Source organism: Nilaparvata lugens, chromosome 8 (genome assembly GCF_014356525.2).
Source record: "Nilaparvata lugens isolate BPH chromosome 8, ASM1435652v1, whole genome shotgun sequence".
Lineage (NCBI taxonomy): Eukaryota > Metazoa > Arthropoda > Insecta > Hemiptera > Delphacidae > Nilaparvata > Nilaparvata lugens.
Window position 1 is genome coordinate 1237279 of NC_052511.1, and position 24866 is coordinate 1262144.

Sequence of the window (24866 nt, forward strand, 5' to 3'; positions counted from 1 at the left end):
GGATTTTGTTAAGCTGCGACTAGCATATGCCACAACTAAATGCTCGCCGCCAACTTCATGGAATAATTCGGCACCTAGGCCAACATCACTAGCATCTGTTGAAAGAATGAATTCAAGATCATATCTTGGATGCTTTAATACAACACAATCTGCGAATCTTTCTTTTATTTCTTTGAATGTTTCACTATCTTCTTGAGTCCTAGTGAATTTATTTTTCTTATTCAAAAGGTGTTTGAACCTACTAGTCAAATCTGAGAAATTCTTTTGAAATTTCTGGTAAAAATTGCATAAACCGAGATAAGATTGTAATTGTTTTAAATTATGTGGTTCTGGGAATTTATAGATAGCATCCAGCTTTGAACTATCTGGTTGTATACCATTCTTGTCAATAATATACCCCAAGTATTTTATTTGGTCGGCAATGAATCTTGACTTGTTCAACTTCAACTTCAGGTTACCTTCTTTCAATTTCATGAGCAATAATTTCAACCTATCAATATGTTCAGTGAGGTTGTGACTAGTTACCGCTAAATCGTCAATATACGCTATAATAAATTTACAAACCTCTTCTCTTAAAGTTTTGTACAGACTCTTTATGAATTCAGAACCACTTATATTCAATCCAAATGGTAAGTGGGTATAGCGGTACCCTTGACCAAAAATGTTCAATGCTAAATAATTCTTACTACTTTCAGAAAGTTTCACCTGATTAAACCCTTGTGTCAGATCAAAATTACTTATATAATTGCACTTATTGAATCTTATCAGTATGTTGTCAATAGCTTCAGGTTCGGTATTCTTGTCAACAATCAAATAAGAATTCAAATGCCTACCATCCAAGCATAATCTGATCTCATTATTTGGTTTCTTGACCACTACCATGGGGTTCGTGTAGGGAGAACTAGCTCGCTCTATCACTTTTTGATTCAACATCTTTTCTATTTCTTCTTGTACTTTATCTCTATACATATAAGGAATTGGATAAGTTTTCCTGTTCAATTGCACATTTTCTTTGAACTTTAACTCACAAATATAATTTGTAGCAGATCCGGGTTGATCTGAGAAAATTTCTTTATTTTTCTCAAAAATATTTACAAGTTCTTGTACCAATTCAGGTGGATCATTTATCAATGAGGCACGAATATTTGTTATCTGTTCTTCCCACAAATTATTAAAAGTTTCCAAATCTTTACCTACACTAATATTGAATAATTTCATGCACTTTGAAGTGTTCTTCTTTATAAATGAAAAACTAATATTTTGTATAGACAAAACATTATTTTTAAAATCAATGACAGCACCAACATCTTTCAAAAATTGGCATCACAATAATATATCTACATTTAAGTCATCAACTACTAAAAACATAACAGGTATTTTCAGATTTTTGAATGATACTTCCAACATGACTTGTTTATTCACTCTCTTATTTCTGGCACCTGTAGCAGCGACAATACTAATATTAGGAGCCGGAATAAGGTGAATATTTTTATTCATTCTCATTTCAGATAACAATTTACTACCAATTGCATTTATTTCACTCCCTGTATCAATAATTATTGAATATTGTTGATTGAAAATATTTACAGGTACTTCAGCCAAGTCAAAACCAGTATTAGGATGACATTCGCTTTCCTCCAACAACTCATTGAAAATACAGTTAGCTCTATAATTTCTATCACAACTAAGATTCAATGTATTTTCATATGAATAAGAATTATTGATTCTTGTTTCAATTAAATCTTTATCTTCTGTAGTATTTTCATGATATAACTCTTTAATACCTAGATCTATCTCATCCTCAATTCCAAAATAAAACCTTTCATTTTTCAAACAAACAAGAGAATACGTTTTTCGTTGTTCCGTCATTAGTTTAAAGACAAATCTCTTACACTTTGGTTTGAATTACTCAATTGTATGTCTTTGTTAGTAGTAATCACATTCACAGCAGCATTTGTAGGTGATTGCTGGTTAAATTGCCTAAATGAACCAGGATTAAATGAATTTGATGAACCATTCTGAGTGTGAGAATTACTTTGATCAGAAAACTTTCTAGATTCAGAAAAATTTTGACGATTTCCACACTGATACTTATTAAAATTACGATTACCTTGAAAAAATTGGCCATTTCCCTTACTCTGATTATAATTAGTGTAGGGCTTTTTATTGTAGTATCCATCTCTATTACCTGAAAAGTGTTTTCCATGTTTATTGTTTTAATTCTGGATTGGATGATTTGAATCATTACTTTCAACCATAGGATCATTTTTTTCAACATTTTTATTGAAATTACTTACATTTGAATTCAATTCAGCATTGTGGTCTCTTATTTTCTTATTAAATTTATAATGCTCCACAGCAGCAAACTCATCCAACAATTCAATAAATTTTTCTGCAGTTCTCTTATTCCTAACTACAGCTGCTGTTGCAATTGTATTATCAAAATGACCCCGTAGCAAATCAAAAATCATGCTATGATCCATAGCAGGGATGAAGTTTTTTGCAACATTATATTTTCTGATAAAGTAGTCACTTAAATTTGTACCACTTCCTATTTTTTAATATCCAAATTGCAAATCAGTACGAGCAGCTTTTTGATGTTCTTTAGACCAATATCTAGAAATAAAATTTTTCTTTGAACATTTCAAAATTAATGATAACAGATTTTACAAAACTCCATCATTCCTTTTGATACTTGTTCTCATTTTTATTGAAGCAATTTTCAATAATAGTTTTGATTTTGTCCCATGATTTTACATTATTCCTTTCAATGTAATTACTCAAACTTACCACAAAATTCATAGGATTGCTCTTTTCAACAGTTGTTTGAAAATCAAATTCATCATGTACCACATAATTAGTACAGAACACAATAATTGATTTTGGTTTTCTTCAATTTGGTTTTGTATATCTGACTTGTGTTTGTGAAACTTTAAAACTAAGGCCGCTACTTCGGAATTACCTGCATCTACCTTATGTTCTAACTTACTGATGTCATCCTTCATAGCATTCTGTTGTTCTTGAACTAACCCTACTTCATGTTCTACCTTAGTGATTTCTTCTTCAATATGCTGATCTTTTTCATTCATCTTTACATCCAATTCATCTACTCTAACCTTCAATTCATGTGTGTTCTGACTAACCTGACCTATTTGCTTATCAATTTTTTCAATGTAGCCTATTTATCTATCCTACTAGTAACTTCTTCTTCCAACTTTTCAACTTTAAGACTCCCCTTCTGAATTGAATTTTGCATTGATGTAACTCTTCCCTCTAATCTATCAATTTTTAGATTGTCTCACCACCAGGGGTAACAATTTGCAACGTTCGTTACTAGGTACCAAATAAATCACTTCTAAACTGTTCACCAAAATATATTTAATAATAAAACATTTGAACAATTTATAAACATATTGGACAAAACTCACCCTGAAACATTCCTCACAACACAAACCAGAAAACGAGAAGACAGTCAGCCAGTTATTGGTGCCAAAAAAACAAACTAACCTCACTTTTTCAAGTATTTATTTCATATATATTTAAATTTATTTCTCCGTTTTCCAACTTTAACATCTCTAATTTATTACTTCATTAATTTATTTATTGATCTTGAACATTTATAAGTATCTATTCAAACACAATGTAAAGTTTTATAAAATAAGTAATTTGACTGAATCGGTTTCTTTTAAATATTTATATTGAAATTAAATTGTATTTTATTCATCTTTAATTGTTTTATTTATTTATTCACTTTTATTATTTCAATTTATTTTCTCAAAGTAGCCTTCAATCATTACCATACCAACTTAATTTTTCTATGCCATCATAATAATAGCGCGGTAAGATTCAAAAGTAATATTACAAATCCCCCCTCTTTAGTGTAGAAATTTCGAACTTGGAATTTGGAAATACCAACTTTACTATAAACCTTCAAAATCAAAATTATAATAAATAAAATTAAAAATCAAAATATTTTTGTGAAAAAATATCTATTCATATTATTTTAATTATTTCTATTTATTTCATATTATTATTATTATTATTATTATTATTATTATTATTCAAATGAATAATAATAAAGTGATTTCAAAATTTTAACATAAATTTTACATTTAATACAATCAACAGTATGCATTTACTTGAATTTACTCAAGTTCGAAATTTCATCACATTATTTTCAATTAATTATACAGAAGGAAAAATATGCTCAAAATTTTCACTTTTTCACACACATGAAGATCAAAATTTTCTATTTTATCGAAGTTATTAGTAGCATAATTAGCTTAGTAGCTTAAACTAGTACTATCACAATATTTATACATCTTAACAACACCCTAAACCAATAATTGCAATTCTGGGAAGATTTTTCCAATATTAACAAATTAAAAAAAAATAATTTCTAGCAATTCAATTGAATTTATCTTAACAAGTACCAGCTTATAATTATTATTAGTTTTATACCCTGCACAATTTTCATATAGTATTCATCAACCTAGAATTTTCCAAATTCATTCATTTATGCTCAAATTATTTATTGATAAGTAAAAATCATTTAAATAATCAGAAATTAAAGCTGCTTTAGAAATTAAATAACTTGACAATAACTAGATATTTCAAAAATCATCCTGTAGGTCATTACATTAATTTCCCATTTCTATTAACTAAAATATGTTTTTTATAATTTCAAAAATATTTCAAGCATGTCATTAATTTTTAATATTCTCAAAGTGAAAATGTACACTCTTCAAGATTTGCAGCCACATCTTAGTTCCTTCAAATATACAAGATCTCATCTCTCAATATGTCACCTACTACACCTCAATAGCCTCTAAACACAATAAATGAATATGTACTCCACCTTAGTGTTAAGTACTAGCCATAGCTGTAATATTTATACTAGCATAATAATCCTTGTTTTATACATCAACACAAACTCCTATACATTTCTGGTTCCCAGATAGTTTATTCCTCTCTAGAATGCACTCTTCCACCTAGATCATATTCAATTCTCCTGACTATTTGCCTTTTTTTAACATCATTTAGTAAAACTTCTAGTTTAAATTTCAATTACACATCATTTAGCAATTGTACTATTAATTGTATAAGTTTGATAATATTCTATTTTTTATTTTCATTGACTTGATTATTGATATTCTTTCATATTTTCAGTTTTAATAATTCCATTTCAATTTTATATACTCCATATTTTCCATATATATTTAAATTTATTTCTTCATTTTCTAACTTCAACATCTCTAATTTATTAATTCATTCATTGATCTTGAACATTCATAAGTATCTATTTCAACACAATGTAAAGTTTTATAAAATAAGTGATTTGACTGAATCGGTTTCTTTTAAATATTTATATTGTAACTAAATTGTATTTTATTTATCTTTAATTGTTTTATTTATTTATTTACTTTTATTATTTCAATTTATTTTCTCAAAGTAACCTTCAATCATTACCATACCAACTTAATTTTTCTATGCCATCATAATAATAGCGCGGTAAGATTCAAAAGTAATATTACAATATTCAGATGTTATCTGATAGTAAAGTCACCTTCATGTAGCTACGCCAAGCTGAAATACATCTTCAGCAGGCATAGCCGTCTTATCTACCAATACTACTTCACACTTGTGTGAATAGGACAGATTAGTGGCTTAGATTTAACAATGGGTTATAGGATGGCTATATCTTTTGGAGCCTAGCCCAGCTACATGTTGCTAGGTGTGTAGTGATCTTTATTCCATTGGATTACAAAAATACAACAGTTGATAAAGCTCCATGAAAAATTATTTGCCATATTTAGAGATCTAACAAATTTTTAATACTTCAAAAAAACAATAAATACACTGACAATAGATATAGATGATTGATATGGATGAGTTTATAGATATATTTATTACATATTTTAATCATTCATTTAAATTTGACATTTAGTTATCATTAGTGATGGTAGGATAGACGACTAGGCTACATAATATTTCACAAAATGATTATTATTGATGATAATAATAATTATATGATTATTGAAATGCTCTAGCCTATTACTTGTAAAAAGAGAAATTTAAAGTGCAGTTGGTGTTGTTAGATATATTAATTCCATTCATGAGGAGGGTGTTTTGATTTATCAATATATCTTCTTGATTTGAAAAGGATGTTAAGTTTGAAGGAATGTTTTGTACTTCTTCTTGTCGATTTTCCGGCTCTACTTCACTCGTTCTTGTAGAAGTAGGCAGATTGTTGAACAATTGTTTTGATACTGCAATTTTCCCCTTCACTGAATCTTCAATGTAGCCTTCCGCGAAGTTTGATGATTTCCAGCCACCATGTCATTTCAGGGTGATCAAGTCACCTCCACCTTCTACAAGCATTGTTGCCAAAGTCCTCCGGAGAGCATGTCCAGTATACTCATGTGGGTTATGAAGTTTCAAAAATTCAGCAACCAGCTTTGGTACCCCACCAATTGTATGGATACCGACATTTTGACTAATGCATTTGCCTTTGCGGTATCCGATGAATAGTTTCTTTGATGGTATTCATGGAGGTCTAATTGCTGCATATTTCCTGTATAGCCCACATGGTTTGAATGAATTTCCTTCATCAACTATCGTGAATTTTCTAGAAGTGTTAGTTTTTCCATCACGAATATGAATCTTCAAAAAATTGGAAAATCTCATCCCTGCGACAGGCACCAAATACACCAAAAATCAAGATTACTTTACTTAATAGGTGACTTTAGTCAGGCGCGTGAATTAGGAATTGGATTAGCCTACTTGATCCTTTGTCAACACTTTGGACTTTTTGGGCTTGTAGCCAATAGAGTTTTTTGAGGAAAGCAATTGTTTTAGAAAACTTATCACAATCAATGTGCTCTTTCAATAATAAACAACTTTTTATCATAGAAAATTTGGACCACAGAGAAGATGGTTTAATGTTTTTTGCTAATCTTGAAACAAAAACTAACATCACTTGATCACTTACTGTTACAATTTTGTTGGTCTTGCAACATATACAAAAGTCCTTATATTCTTTTTTGTATCGAATTTTTGATTTCGACGGCAATAAATTTGAAGTAACTTCTTTGGCTTCCAAATAAATATTGTAGTTATCACATTGCTCTTCCATTTTTCCTTAAATTTCGACTTTTTTCTTCCAATACAATTTTTTTCTTTCACAATATCGGTAATCTACTCACTAAAGTTAAACGCTCTCAAGAATTAGAAGTTTAAATTATTGCTACCAATTGAAACAAGACTATACCGCTAGTTGAAAAAATATTCAACTTTGTTAAATTCAAAAAATCAAAATAGCGGCCATTTTAAATTTTCAATCTAAAATTGTGGGAGAATGGTGATAGACAGAGAAATTTACCAAGAACAAATTGTTTTAGGAAATTTTTTTTTTGTCATACTTACTCAATTGCAGCTGTTTTCCATGCATTAAATCAAGCCGGTAAACAGCTGTTTGCATAACAAGAAAACATGTGTTTTTTATTACAGCATACTGTACTGTAAAGAGATGATATGTTTTCTTTACAGTCGAGTATGTTTCACATTTCCGAAATTGGAACATTCTCAAACAGCTGCCTTTAGCGCTCCAGGTAGGAGTTTTATCAACTACAACTACAATATTCCCTATTCCAAGATAGTTCGCAAAATTACCAGTAGCATCTCCAACATCATCATTATCATCATTAGCAACAATATCATTTTCACCAACAACTTCAGGCCGTCCAAGATCTGAAAAAATCCTTCTATGATACCAATACATGACTGTGATTGAACTAGATGCGTTTTTGGATCAAGTTGAATGGATTGATAATTCAAATGATTACTTCATGTTAGTTTGATGTACCATGTGCATTGAATAATCAAAAAATGGATAGGGTAGCTCACTAATCATAAATTGGAATTATAATGTAAATAACAGTTAGACTTACCTTCAATAGTTATAATAATTGGTGTTGATATGTCATCAGGATTAATACAGTCATCAATGGCATCTTCATAATTTTCAATTATTTGGTCGTTTCCATTGCCTATTTCATTTGTTCCTTGACATCCGTTTTCTAAAAAAAAAAAATGAAGAGATTTTTTTTTGGAAATTGTGTAATCTTGAAATAGGGAGTGTTTTGTTGTTTTGGTAAAGATTTTATTAAGGTTCAATATCAAAAACTGGACACAAAAATTAAGATATAAGTTAAGTGCAGTACTTGAAAAACAAAACAAATCTATACAAAAAATCAACAGCTTGTGTCAAAAGCTACAACAATATTGAATACTGACCTTCAATAGTTGTGTTTCCTGACTGGAAATCAATAGTCATTGGCATGTAATCAGGATCTTGTATTATAAAAACATCTTCAGCATCATTTTTAGCAAAGTTCAAATCGTTCTGGTTGTTTCCTTCACATGTTCCAAGACAAACTATCCCTGAATAACAGAAAATCATTTTTATCAATTAATTTAAATCACAAACAAATTATCTTGTATAATATCATCTTGTTATCATCTTGTACAGCATCTAAATGCAGAATATAATTTCGCATCTAGATACTATAATCAAGAAGTTTTGGGGAAAATAGTTCAATAAAAAGAGAATCAGAGAGGATATAAATCATGAGAAATGTAGATCCATTAACCAGAAAAGCTGGTCTGCATACAATCGTTACTTTAATCAGTAACTTACCTATTTGGTTCTATGACCACATGAATGAATTTGAAATAGTGAAATAATACTGATAGAGTATCTTGAGTTCTATTGCCTCACACATGATCAGCAATCTCTAAACAGGAGATTTTTCTTCTTGCTGATTAGTATTTGAAATTATAAAATCAGTCCATTGGTAGAGCAGGTATGGTTCTATTCTAATATTCACCTGGAAATAGAGAATCAGTATCAACTGAAATGTTTATTTGGTGGTTTTCTTCATCGTAAAAGAATTTGTCTATAAGTGCCTCATTGAATTCTTGATTTTGATTTGAAGACAAAATATCCATCTGGTTTGTATCTGGGTCATCTGAAAAAAATTGAATGATACAATAAATACGTGGATTGAAAGATTCTCCTTAAACTCATATCATGAAATGGAAATGATAAGTTTTATTGCCATCAATGCAAGCAAATCTAGGTACAATTCATGAGACTACTCCTACTTGGTATCTAGGCTACCTACCTATTTTACAAGTTATAGCCTAAATTTCTTACTATGTATAAAGAACATTTTTCAATAGTTATAAAATTATGAAATTAGTAAGATTCATTTAGCAAAATTATTAGTATAATGGCTATAATACTGGTTAGCTAACTATTGTAACCTATTAAAACTATACAGTAATCATCGAGCAGGCCTATCATAAGCATACAGAAACTTAGATCCCAAGAAATTAATACCTAATTCTTCAAAGTGAGCAACCCCATAAATTGACTAGTGATTCTAGTCAGATTGAATTGATAGTCAGATTGCGGAATTGGGAAAATAAACAGTAAGTAGGCATATTATTTCAACTACGCTATTCAATATCCAATTTTATTCTTACCTTTTTTATCTTTATATTTTGATTTTGCCAGCTCAACAAAAAGTTCTGTTCTAGATGATCTGTTCATTCTAATAAAATCTCTTCCAGTAACAGTATAGCTTATTTTCACGCACGAGTAACAAAAATAACGGTAGATGGTACAGAACCAATAACGACAAACATAACCTCACACTTCATGGACTTAGTGGATTTTCTCTCAGCTGATAGAAGTTGAAGAGATAGATTTCATAAGAGAACACACTAAGTGCATCTAGTGGGTTTTACTTGTAAATTAAACTGTTGGACCCTAGAACAATCCACTAAGTGCGCACTTGATGTTTTTTCCCTGGAATTTTTTCAATCAGTTGAGTCAAGAAAATACATTAACTGCACTTATTGTATTTTCATTGACAATGGAAGTGATAAATTTTTGAAATGTGGACTTGGTGGGTATTTACAGCTGATTTTAAGAAAAAATGAGAATAGTATTGGACTTAATGTGTTTTCCCAGTCCCATGGAGTTAGTGGATTTTCCTTGTACAATTATTGTATCAACTCTATGATTATGAAATCCTAACCTATGATCCATGAAGACCGAACCTATACAAAAATGTTTTCAACTAAGCTTTGTTAATTTATGAACTTGTATTCTGAAATCTGTTCTCTATTCTCTATCAGTCAATGAACCAATAATAATAATAATAATAATTCAAATTAATTCAACTTAATCTAGTAACAAAATCAGCATAAATTTCCTACTCACTTGCAATCCTCTCCTATACATTTTGCATCAATGAAACGTCCTTTATGATTCACATGCGCCTTTCCTTCTATTTTTTTGTCTCTTATTAAATCTTCTTTTTTCGGTTTTCTGCATTTTTCATTGGAATTTCAGACATAATGAACTTAACCACATTAACAACCTTACAAACAATGACCTGAGTCTCGCAAAATAGTTTCGGCTAGCTTTTCTCACAAGAACAGCTGATGTCAGTGACATGTGCTGTATTTGTGAGAAACACATATTGACAAGTGCGGTTTTTGTGGAATCGATAAATTTTCAACAAGCTATTGCTAGTGATATGAGATGATTTTGTGAGAAATGGGTAGCTTGAGACATGTCCAGGTTGGCCAACAATCGAAATATACCTTTATCACGTTTTTAGATTTTTTTGACAAATGCTGTTTTTGTAATAAACGCCTCATTTGTTCTGTTCATCAAAATAGATTTCAAAAGCTTTCACAAAAACTCAGAAATTATTGTTTCAAATTAAGATCAAAATATATAACTTATAGATTAAGAATACTTATCTATCATTTACAGGTTTCAAAACAGGCTTATGGCTTTCAACATTAAACAAGAATTTCAACACAAAATGAAAAGAGAATTTGAAATCTACATTTCATGTATGTTCAATAACATCAATAAACTTTACAAAAACATTTAGATCACAAATAAAACATCTTAACTTTCAATTATTTAGGAAAATTTCAACAGCAGCAAACACTCCTAATGTAAGCCAGCCATTACAAGGTTGAGAGAAACGCCTGAGCGAAATACCTGGAATAAGTGCCTAGAGCTTCAAAGCATAAATCGATCAAACGTCATCGATTGCCAATAAGCAAAGAACACAAGTCTACAAACATTATATCTATTGTTCTCAATAAAACATTATTTTTTAAATTTATTTACCCTTTATATTGTTTAGAATTATCTGTTAATTCAGAAATAGAACTGTGTTACAGTAGGATGTTCAACACAAGTTTATCTGATAAATTCCTGGTGAAAAGTTAAGTCCGCATATCGATTACACCGATATTTGCTATCAAGTGTTATTAATATTTTTAATATCGAATTGAAGATTCGATTTTAATCAAGAAAAAACTGTAATATTACACTTGAAAGAAAACAAACTGAAATGTGGTTGTGATTGTGACATGTTGTCAGCTGTAGCTGTTCAAAGAATGATGAAACAGAAGGGCATATGATTATAGTTACACCCATCTGTTACTGCAGAATCGTCTGCTTTTGAAAAACAGAAGGGCTCAAGTATAATAATAATAATAATAATATCGAGTGACCTGGCTGGCTCAGGTCTGGTGTCAGAGTTTTCAGGTCGCAACTGTATCAAGTATCATAATGCCCTTGTGTTACTAAGAACACACAACATGTTGTTTATTCGACAGAGGCTGGCTCAAACAGCACTCTGGTTTGTGGACTGTATCAATTACATCGAGAACTTTTGGGTTGTCTGGCGTCGGGTAGCAAGTTGAACAATTAAAATGGCTAAGTGCACAATAACATAGGCCTACCTTCATGTTCAAATCCTCCTTGCTTCCAGGATCCCGGGTCCAGATCACGATACGAGACGAGACGACACTTGTAATAAATCACAATAAATCAATAGATCACTTTGCAAAAATTGACATTACGAGAAGTGAGCTGTTCGGTTGGCTGGCAAACGGCAACTGGCGATTATGCTATGCGCATCACTGTTCAATTGCCCCCTCTACCACACAACACCAGACAACAAAGAGGAACATTGATAGTTTCGTCTGAACATTCCGCCCACCTTGGAAGAACTTCCAATAACAAAAAACAAAAACCACCTATAATGAACCCACATATAAAACAAGAAACAAAAAAAACTAACCACTAAAACTTATTGAAGTTCCCTTCAATAAGGCCTAATCTTCATCAATAGGGAGGAGACATACCCTATTGACAGACTGGTGAGACTTCCTTTTGCAGTCTGTACCTCCACCACTCTCACAATTCCATCCTGTCCAAGGAATATCTTCGTTATTCGACCAAGTCTCCAGTGAAGAGGGAGTAGGTTACTTTCCTTTTAGAGAGCCATACGTCCAATGTTAACATTACTATGTTTTCTGTACCATTTTGTTTGGGTTTGCAAACTAGATACATACTCAAATTGCCAACGTTTCCAGAATGAGGATACAATTCTTTTGAGTAAACTCCATCGATTTCTCAAGTTCACTGATTGAATTGATTCCTCTGAGTCTTTACTCTGTGTTGCTAGAGTAATTTTTCTTGCTTCCAATTCAATCTGTATGGAATTTTCATCATCATTACCGTGGGTTTGGTGTGGCCAGCACTCCAGTGGTTTTTCTTACCAATCAGGACCATTTCACCACGGAGAATTACCAATTAATTCATTGGGCAATAGTCCACGACTAGCACAATCAGCTGGATTACATTCGGTTGACACATATCTGAATTGCTCTGTAGACAGGTGTTCCTGTACTTGACTTACACGATTTGCCACAAACCTAGCCCAACGATGAGGTGAAGACCGAATCCAATTCACTGCCACAGTTGAATAAGTCCAAGCTGCAATATAATCTATGTTTATAATTTTTGAAAGCACTTCTTGAACTTCATGTAATAATGTAGCCACTAGGACAACCACACAAAGCTCCCATTTCTTCACTACCTCCACGGATGCTATATCATCCCAGTTGTAATATTACATTTTTTCTCGATTAAAATCGAATCTTCAATTCGAGATCTATAAAACTTGATAGTAAATATCAGAGTAATCGATATGCGGCCAACTTTTTAACTGAGAATTTATTGTAAATAATTGTGTTGCATTCCATGGTATCACCAAAACAGAGAAACAGAATTAATAGATTATTATAAATATAGAGGATATATAAATTTAAAATAACAGTTTCGAAATAAAGTTTTATTGAGAACAAATGTAAAATGTAAATTCTAAACTTGTAATTTATAATTTTTTGGAATTCAATATCAATGACGTGTCCATAACGTTGTCACTGGTTTTGAGGTGTGGCCTTTGCTCTGTACTTTGTGCTTCATCTTCTCTAAAAATGATGGCTGGCTATGTGTTCTAATTTTGTGCTCTCTGAATATTTTTCTGTTTAATTGAAATTTTAATGTTTTAAAATTGAGTTTTGAACAGTTGTATGGTGTTCTAAGTTTGTGTATTTTGATTTGTGTGTCTACAAGCCTATAGCCATTGTTTTCAACTATATAGACTGGATAAGTATTTTAGCTTGTAATGATGCTAGGATGTTTAAGTGTGTAAGGTATTGTTTTGTGGATTTGTGTTGTATATTGCCAAAATTCTTCTGAAGATTATAAGTTGGTTTGCTCTGAAAACTGGATTTCTCATTCATAGGCGATAGATCCATTCATAGTTTATCAAAGAATCTACCACTTTGGAGCCGATAACTTCCTGTAGGTTAATAGGTGTGAAATGCTATCCAACCTATTTAGGAGAAATTGGTAGCACGGCACAGTCACATCTCGATTGCCATAGATATTGAATTATACTCTTGAAGGTAAGCATGAAAGGTGTCAAATATCCTAATGGATCAAAAATTTGTGCTAAAGTTGATAGAACATTTCGTTTTGTAGCTAGACTGGATGGAACCTTCACTCTGTAGAAGAGGTAGTAACCAATTGGATTCGATTGAAAGCCAAGAATTTTAATGGTTTTATCAGACTCCAAAGTGAAATCTTTTGCATCAATAGCACAATGCTCTGGAGGGAGATTTGATAGAATGGTAGAATGATTCCTGGCCCACTTTAGCAATTCAAATTTCCCTTTGCTTAACAATTCAGTAAGCTGCAGTTGCTTCCATTGATGAGACTGATGTAACTATATCATCCATGTAAGTAGAAAACCGTAAGGCTTCAGAAGCCGCAGGGAACATTTCTTCTTCATCTTCAATAAACTAATGCGTAGTACAAATGGCAAGAAATGGCGATGATGATACACCATACGACATAGTTGTTAGAGTATACTCTTTCATTTCTTCTCCCTTTTCGGATTTTGTCCATTTTATTTCTACATTATCCTGTCTATCATCATCTAACTCTTCCAAATTTCGTTTCTCCCTTTCAAAAACATCTTCTCCAACTTCCCTTTTTGGTATGGGTCTTCCCATTGGTTTGATTTCATGTGGACTATGAATCACTTTTAACTCTTTCCTTAAATTACCATTGATCGGTAAATAACTGTTGAAGGCTATACCTTGTTTACCTGGAACTTCTTGTAAATTATCTCCCAATTCTTCTTCTCGAATCATGGAAACATTTTCTCTGACATTAGTTTTACCTCCAAGATATCCCAATATCTCCCCCAACTAGCTCTCTCTTGGCTATGTCGAGTGAGTAAACGTGTGTCAGCTCGGCTCCGTCTTCTAACAGATATTTCGTAGGGTTATACAGTTCAATTCACTAGATATTATACATCAAGTTATTCAGTTTCTCGAGCTAAATTCAATAGTGTAATTATATTTTTGATTAACTCACACTCTTTTTATTTATCTTGAAAAAACATTCCTAATTCTTCAGTTCACCTTCTCGCCTAGCCTATAAAAGTGTAAATCCACCTAACGGTACACGATGGTTCGACCGAACAGAGGCACGCCTAAGAATGAGGTCAATGCTCCGAAGCCAGGGCCAGCTATTTCTGGATCACTGTCTGAAGAGACCCTCCGAATTATTCGACAGCAAATCGAAGAGTCTGTCCATTGTGCTGTATCAAATGCTGTGAAGTCAATTTTCGAAGAACTTCAGTCATTGAAGGAGGAAAACAAACAGCTGCAGGATAGAATTCGTGAACTGGAGGTGTCTTGTCACCTGAAGGTCGACGACCTCGAGCAATATGGGCGCCGACATTCCATACGTATTTTTGGGATCCCGGAGAGCGACAAAGAAGACACGGACCTGCTGGCGCTCGATGTCTTCAACAAGAAGCTGAACGTGCCCGTGACTCTGGCGGATGTAAACCGCTCGCATCGCGTTGGAAGGCGTCAACCACCTCAACAAGGGCAAGCTAAACCCAAGGACCGACCCATCATAGTTCGACTCTGCAGCTACCGGACCAGGAAGATGATCTTCGACGCTAAGAGGAAGCTGAAGGGTTCCGGCGTCACCATTCGCGAGGATCTGACTGCGGAGCGTCTCAAGATCCTCAACGCTGCGGCCGACCGTCATGGGCACAGGAATGTCTGGTCATCTGACGGGAGGATTAAGATCTCTATCGGCGAGGGAGGATCCAAGAGGGTCCACACAGTCGAGAGGATGACCGACCTTCAAAAAATAAAGGTAAATTAAATCATTTCAGGATTCAATGACTAAGGTGCCCTTCACTACAATAATAGGAAATTCGTATTAATAGATTTCACAGTAGATATACCTTGGCATTTTTCATGAGCTGGCTTTCTGTTCTATAAATGAATCCTTCCACTGCTATTTATGATTATAATAAGGCAATTATTTCAAACTGAAGAGATCCACATTTGTTAATACTGATTTATCTTGATATTAATTCCCAAAACTACGTTCAATGCATCAACTACTTTACTCCAGAGGGGACTAAGAAAATCATTATCTCTATTCTTACTAATAATTACATCTCTTACCAAAAGTATTTCCATAATTAATGATTATTTTCGAAATGCTAAATTCTTTATTATTCTTATTCATAACTAAATAATTAAATCTTATTCTTAATTCATAATTAATAATCATTTTCGAAATGCTAAATTACAAATAAAATGGATGATTAACATACGTTATAGATATAGATGTAATCTATAGGTATAGATAGTAATCTCTTCTATATTTAGGTATACAGAATGATATCTTCTACTATTGCCACAGCTCGAACAATAAAAGCTAATGTGTGGAGAATTATTGATAGAACGGAGGGGTGGTAGTCTGTTCATATGCTTATATAGAGGCTGTGTTTCATTTAACGTTATCTTAGACATTCATCACTAAACTATTACAGTTCTCAATTTACTACTTTTATTGTTATTGCAACTCCCAATAGTTAATTATACTTCTAATACTATATAATATTTTTCACACTTCACCGTTCAATACTATTTAAAACTCATCTATAATAATCTAGCACTTTCCCCATCGTCTCCTCTACTCCTTATTTTTTCTTTCTCGTTTCTCTTCTTGATCTTATATTTATAATGATTACTTGAATATTGTTGTTTGCGATGATGATTAGTATTCTTTTCTATTCTTCTTCTTCTTCTTCTTCTTTTCTTCTTCTTCTTCTTCTTCTTCTTCCATTCTTCTTCTTCTTCTTCTTCTTCTTCTTCTTTCTTCTCTTCTTCTTCTCTTCTTCTTCTTCTTCTTCCTTCTTCTTCTTCTTCTTCTTCTTCTTCTTCTTCTTCTTCTTCTCTTCTTCTTCTTCTTCTTCTTCTTCTTCTTCTTCTTCTCTTTCTTTTTCTTTTCTTCTTTTTCTTCTCTCCTTGATTAATTCAAGATCACAATACAATGTTCTATTTCTTATTCTATAGTTCAGTTTCATAAGTTCTTCTCAATTTGTGCACATTCCTTCTTTCTCTTCTTTCCTTCCCTATTATTATCATTATTTTCCCTGTGATTTTTCCACTAGCTATCCAGCATGTTCAAATGTTTATTTTTCTTTCTATAACTATTTATCTTTCTACCTTTTCTCTTTCTATCTGATTACCTTCTACTAATATCCATATATTATATTATAATATCCATATATTTATCCATATAATATTCGATTCTTTCCCACATTAAATCATACTATTCCTCTTCAATTTTATGCGAATATTATTCATTATCAGTTGTATTATGTATCTTTCCTCTATTGATAACTTTCTTCAAAGATTTTTCGTTTTTCTGCTGGCTTCTTCTTCTCTTCTTCTTCTCTTTTTCAGTTTTTACCGGATTTCATCTCTCTCTATCTCCACTTGGACTCGATTTTCCACCACTGGATTCCATCTCTCTCTGTCTCCACTTGGACTCGATCTTCCACTACTGGATTCCTTCTCGCTCTACTCCACTTGGACCCGATTCTTCCACTACTGGATACCTACTCGCTCTATCTCCACTTGGACCAGATCTCCCACTACCAGTTCTTCCTCAATCTTCATCTTATTCACCATTAGGATTATTCATCACCGAAACTCCACACATCTACATCTTATTGTGTTTAGTGAATTTCTGAACTAGTGCTTTAAATAGTGAAGGGAGCCGAACTGTCAAGGCATACTGAATGCACTCGAATCAAGAGACTTTTTCATTTAGGTTAAGTTTTATCAGTTTCATCCCCATTTCCCCCGTCATGTGTCGTTCTGAGGTCGGTTCACGATTGGTCTGCTGCTTCCATGATGCCTCTTACTGACACGTCAGCTCGCTCGCCCTCAAGTAGGTATGATTATTTCAATAATAGTAATAATGACGCAGGTATGTTTCTAGCAAATAAGCTCCACTCTTTCAAAAAACTTTTCAAGGCTGCTCACCTTAACGTACAATCCCTCAGTTGCCACATTGATGAACTCAGAGCAATCTTCCGTTTTCAGGACTTCAATATAATCGGAATTTCCGAATCATTTTTGAAGCCTAGTATTTCATCAAATTTTGTTGCATTGCCTGGATATAATCTTTTCCGGAATGATAGATTAAATAAAGCTTGTGGGGGTGTAGCAATTTATGTGAAAGATGGTATCAAAACAAAAGTTTTAATCACATCTAAACAAGAGTATTGTTCCAGACCAGAGTTTATGCTACTTGAATTATCCTTATCTAGTAATGATAAATTACTCGTTGGTATCTGTTATCGCCCACCAAAAATAGGTCATTTCACAGATTTCGAAAATGCCTTGCTTTCTCTTATGCCTTGTTATAACCGTATACTAGTTATGGGGGATATGAACACCGACTTGAACATGACGAATCGTAACTTTGACTACTTTCAACTGACTACAATTTTCCAATGCCTAAACATGACTATTTTACCCCTCGATCCAACTCATCATACTAATGAATCAGACACACTCATTGACCTTCTCATTGTTAGTGATCCCAATGAGGTTGTTCAAGCAGGCCAAATCTCAGTCCCAGCTATTTCTAGACATGATTTGATCTACTGTGTACTTTCCCATAAGATACCCAAGCCAGAACAGAAAATTATCACTTATAGAGACTTCAAAAACTTTGATGAAGCCGCCTTCCTGACTGATGTGGCTCAGACTCCATGGCATCAAATTGAAGCATTACCCTCAGTTGATGACATGGTCAAGACTTTCGAGAATTGGACTTTGACTTTGTATGACAAACATGCACCTTATGTGACAAGGAGGATTAATAGAAAACGACGAGTACCGTGGATGACTGAAGACATACTTAAGATGATGGGACGTAGAGACAAAGCACATAGAAAATTTAAAAAGACATTTGACTTGGACAGTTTGATAGAGTATAGGAGCCTTAGAAATAGGGTTAAACAGGAATTACGGAACTCAAAGATTAGGTACTTGAATTCGTTTATGACAAACAATAGACAAGACTCTAAATCACTTTGGCAGGGAATAAAAGAATTCGGGCTTGGCAAACAGAAATCGAATCCACAAATTGACTTACCATTGAATAATATAAATGACCATTTCGTTTCACACTCTAACCAACGCGACGAAGTTGTCATTGCTAATCATATAGATGATCTTGAAGAGCAGGTTACAAACTTAGATTTACCAATCACTGATCAATTTCATTTCCATCCAATCTCAGAAGAAGACACTTTCAGAGCAATTCAACGTATTCATAGTAATGCTACGGGTGTAGACAAAATTCCTATTAAATTTATCAAGAAGATGTTATTTGCTGTTTTACCAACCATTACATACATTTTCAACAAGTCACTTGAAGAAGGCATTTTCCCTGAAAACTGGAAGTTTGCTCTGGTTCGCCCTCTAAATAAAGTTCCATCACCCAATAAAGTTGAGGATTTTAGACCAATCAGTATTTTACCTGCATTGTCCAAAGTGCTAGAAAGACTCATTCATGCTCAAGTTGTAAAATTTCTAGACAACAATAGTAAGCTTCATAACTTTCAATCAGGCTTTAGAAAATTCCATTCAACTGAGACAGCTCTGCTTCGTGTCACTGATGATATAAGGTTAGCTATGGACCAAAGAAAATGCACCATCCTCACCCTATTTGATTTTTCTAAAGCATTCGATACTGTTGATCATACAGTCCTTCTGAATAAGTTGGCTATTCTTGGTTTCAGTCGCAACTCGTTAGTTTGGTTTAAATCCTATCTATTAGGTAGGAAACAATGTGTATCTGTCGGTGACAAAAAGTCAACTTGGAAAAACGTTATGCATGGAGTACCACAAGGTTCAATTTTAGGCCCTCTCCTCTTCACTTTGTATGCTAATGACCTTTCTTCCATTATCAAATTCTCCAGTTTCCATACTTATGCAGACGACCTTCAAATCTATTTAAGCTGTCCCATAACAAAAATTAATGAAACAGTTGGAATAATGAATCAGGATATCAATTCGATAGTGGAATGGACAAAGAAAAATGGCCTTAAGCTTAATCCCATCAAAACACAACCCATTATAATTGGATATTCTCGTCTTATAAACAATATTGACCTTGAATCGATTCACAAAATTAGTGTAGACGGTAATGACATTCCTTACTGTAGCTCAGTTAAAAATTTAGGCATTATTATGAATAATACTCTTGACTGGTCAGAACAAGTGAACAAAACTTGTAAAAAGGTATTCTCAGCCATGCATGCATTGAAGAAAATGCACGATATCCTCCCTAGAAACATTAAATTATTATTGGTTCAATCTCTCATCTTCCCACATTTAATGTATTGTAATTCTGTTCTTAACGATATGCAAGTCACTCTGAATGATAAACTACAGCGTTGCCAAAATTATTGTCTACGTTTCGTCTACTCTCTCCAACGCCATGATCATATCACCCCAGCCCACATTGCTAGTTCAACATTGAAGCTTCCCGATCAGAGGCTTTTTCGAATAGTCAAGCTTGTTAGAGATATCTTGAAATACGGTAATCCGAACTATTTTAAAGATGATTTCAAATTTGTCTCTGAAGGTAGGAGGATAGATGCTTCACATACTAGAACCGGAGAAAGTACTTTAAGGATACCCAATCATCGAACTACTATTTTCACAAAATCCTTCTTAGTCAGTGCCTGTCGTGCATGGAATGCACTTCCTGTTTCTATCAGGTCCATCGAGAGCCGAGCGAGCTTCATCCTGACTTTAAAAAAACATCTTTTGGAACAAATGACTGAAACTGTCCGGCCCTAGAACGATCACATGACAACCATCCCCCACCCATCCCACAAATACAAACCTTTAAACCTGTTATAGAACGAATTGTATATATATATATATATATATATATATATATATATATATATATATATATATATATATATATATATATATATATATATATATATATATATATATATATATATATATATATATATATATATATATATATATATATATATATATATATATATATATATATATATATATATATATATATATATATATATATATATATATATATATATATATATATATATATATATATATATATATATATATATATATATATATATATATATATATATATATATATATATATATATATATATATATATATATATATATATATATATATATATATATATATATATATATATATATATATATATATATATATATATATATATATATATATATATATATATATATATATATATATATATATATATATATATATATATATATATATATATATATATATATATATATATATATATATATATATATATATATATATATATATATATATATATATATATATATATATATATATATATATATATATATATATATATATATATATATATATATATATATATATATATATATATATATATATATATATATATATATATATATATATATATATATATATATATATCCCTTTTCGGATTTTGTCCATTCTATTTCTACATTATCCTGTCTATCATCATCTAACTCTTCCAAATTTCGTTTCTCCCTTTCAAAAACATCTTCTCCAACTTCCCTTTCCGGTATGGGTCTTCCCATTGGTTTGATTTCATGTGGACTATGAATCACTTTTAACTCTTTCCTTAAATTACCATTGATCGGTAAATAACTGTTGAAGGCTATACCTTGTTTACCTGGAACTTCTTCTAAATTATCTCATAATTCTTCTTCTTGAATCATGGAAACATTTTCTCTGACATTAATTTTACCTCCAAGATATCCCAATATCTCCCTCGTATTTGTTTCCTTGGATGGTAATTCTACAATGTATCTACCAGTATTCAAATGACAAACAGTTGATTTGTATATCTCCTCACAAGCCATTTCACTTTCCAATAATTTTTTTGTCCTCAGTGGCTCTTCTATGACCCAAAATCGCTTCACCAACTCTTCTGAATTAGCATTGGAATACATGCACAGATTATTTGAGATAGTAGAACTCTCCTCTGATACCTTACCCATCAGGCAGTAGCCCCATACAGTTTCTAGGGCAGATGGTGTACCCGCTGGACCAATCACCTTTCTTCCAGTCAGAATGAAAGGGAAATATTCAGCACCCAATAAAATATCAACCTCCTCTGAAAGGAAAAATTCAGAATCTGCTAGCTCGAGTCCTTCAATATGTGCCCAGTACGCATTTTTTATCTGATTTGTAGCTGCTATTTTGTTGACTCCCAACGCAGTAATTTTTAATGAAAGGGAGTTCGGTATTTCAAATTCACAGTTAGTAATTTCATCTGTCACTTCCAGTTTAGTATCAGATAATCCATAGATTGGCAAACTATGTGTTTTCTGTACCACTAAACCCAGTTTTTTCATGCATCGCCTTGTAATGAATGATTGGGTGCTTGCACTATCTAATAATACTTTGACCTTATGATAATTGCCTTGATTACCTCGAACTCCCAATTTAACAGTTGGTAACAATACTAAGGAACTATTTACATTCGAAAATACTTTATGTTTGATGGCTTTGATCAGCTACGTCATGCATGTCTACCCTGCTCATTTGTTTATTACTGGCCAATGTGTTGGTGTTTTCAACAGGCGGCTGTCTCGGCTCTAAATGGAGGAGCAAATGATGACACGAATTACAGTGACTGCATGGCTTCCTTCTTCTACAATCTCTAATAAAGTGCCCTGCCAATAAACAGCATATACATAGTTTCCATTCTTTTACACGTTTTAGTCTATCAGACGGTTTGAGATTCAAGAACACTTCACAATTTTCCAGTTCATGAGAATTATTACATTCAATACATTTCAGCTCGTCCAATTTCGATTTAACAATCATAGCTGAAGCTTTGTAATTTTCCATAGTGGGTTTCGATTTCCCAAACTGCTTACATGAGGAGGCTTCTGACAATGTAGATGATCCCAATAAATCAGTGGATTTAGTAGCCTCCAAAATAACAGCTTCATCATTCAAAAATATTTGGAAGTTTTTCAAATTGGATACTGTTCCATTTCTTAGCAGTCTCTGCCACTTCTCTCTCAATTCTTCAGTCAGTTTTTTACATAAGACAAATAATAACAGAATCGACCAGTCATTAACTGCATGACCAATTGGTTTTAGTGCTGCAATATACTCAGCTAAATGAGTGATGAATTTTCGTAGAGAGTCTGGTTGCTTATTAACTGCTGGCATAACAAAAATTGCTTGCAAGTATGCGTCAGTCAGCTTGTAAGAGTCATTGTAGCCATTCAATAATAATTTCCATGCCTCAGCATAATGATCACTTGTCAATGGGACTACAGAAATGACTGACAGTGCATCGCCTCTCAGTACAGACCGAAGATACATATGTTTTTGTATGTCAGCAATTTGATCATTATTATGAACCGTGGCTTCGAATAAATCTTTAAATTGACTCCAAATTTTCGAATTGCCGTCAAAAGTCATTAAAGGAAGCTTAGGTAGGGCAACTGACGAGATATTTCCAGTTGTAGGTGAAGAAGCTACATTGGAAGAACTAATATTCAAATTTGTTTGAGTGGATGGTAAGGTTTCGAGAATAGCCTTGGCATTGAAATAAAACTCATCAAATTGACTCATCAAATTTTCAAGTTCACTTGTTTCCAAATCAAGGATTTTGTTTGTTATAGTAGCTCTGCATCTTATCTATTATATCATTGAACTCCACCTGGTGGTGATCAATATGCTCACCCATAACTTTCAATAAATTCTTCATTTTTTCATTTTTTGGATCCTTTTCGACAGCTTTGGCAATTTCATTAATCCGTTTTATTTTACGAATTAATGCATCTCTTTGAAATGTCAAATCTTCAATAACACCCATAGTGAGGCGATAACAGTGAGCGCTCGTCGAGAGAGAGAGTGAGACAAAGAACCAAACAAGGATAAGAGGGAAAACACGAGAGCAGGCGACACAATGGAACAAACAATGGCTAGCTTATCTAATCATACAAGCCTAGCCAGCACTTCAACTTATGCTCGGTAGAGAATGATCAGTTACGAGGCTAATAATACTGTATCGATACTCATTGGAACAAACAATATCTGCTATTAATAACGAAGTAACGACAATAATCAATGCAAATAACTGCAAGTATCCCTTGAAAAAAGTAACAGTTCCAGTTACTGTTACAGCTAGATGATGTATAAGTCTTTCTCTACTTATCGACACAAACTTGCCAGTCCAGCCTTGTGGCGCCAATGCAACAATCTTACGCAATAATCCTACGACACAATTATTTATGAAAATATTACTTGTTCTACTCAATTTCTAACTTTAATTGAGCCCAAATTTCTTAAGAATACCATAAATAAAGCGTATATTCATCTATGACGACAAAAACAAGCCATATACACAGAAAAACCAAGAATAAAATAGGCATAAAAAACGACAAGCCTATTAGACAATATTTCAAACTTATGTCCTATTCAAATTTGATTAACAAATCAATCCCGGACGGTTGGACCATGTTTATTCGACAGAGGCTGGCTCAAACAGCACTCTGGTTTGTGGACTGTATCAATTACATCAAGAACTTTTGGGTTGTTTGGCGTCAGGTAGCAAGTTGAACAATTAAAATGGCTAAGTGCACAATAACATAGGCTTACCTTCATGTCCAAATCCTCCTTGCTTCCAGGATCCCGGGTCCAGATCACGATAAGAGACGAGACAACACTTGTAATAAATCACAATAAATCAATAGATCACTTTGCAAAAATTGACATTATGAGAAGTGAGCTGTTCGGTTGGCTGGCAACTGGCGATTATGCTATGCGCATCACCGTTCAATTGCCCCCTCTACCACACAACACCAGACAACAAAGAGGAACATTGATAGTTTTGTCTGAACACATGTTGATACACCAGCATCTATATTCCCATAACCGACAGCATTATAGATATGCCTCTATGTTACTAAGATTCCCCATATTCAGAACATTCAAAACCAGT

At 32.7% G+C, this 24866-nt stretch overlaps 1 protein-coding gene across 4 annotated transcripts in view; it reads left to right on the forward strand.

The window, feature by feature from the left end:
• Nucleotides 1–24866, forward strand: part of LOC111045814 (gastrula zinc finger protein XlCGF49.1) — a 138539-nt gene that overhangs the window by 107646 nt on the left and 6027 nt on the right. The window contains exon 5 of one of the 4 annotated variants that reach the window (XM_039433700.1): nt 1590–2840. The exons of the other annotated variants lie outside the window; for them this stretch is intronic. The gene's annotated coding sequence lies outside the window, so the exon portion shown is untranslated. Of the gene's footprint in view, nt 1–1589; nt 2841–24866 lie in introns of those variants that run through there. 4 annotated transcript variants of the gene reach the window in all.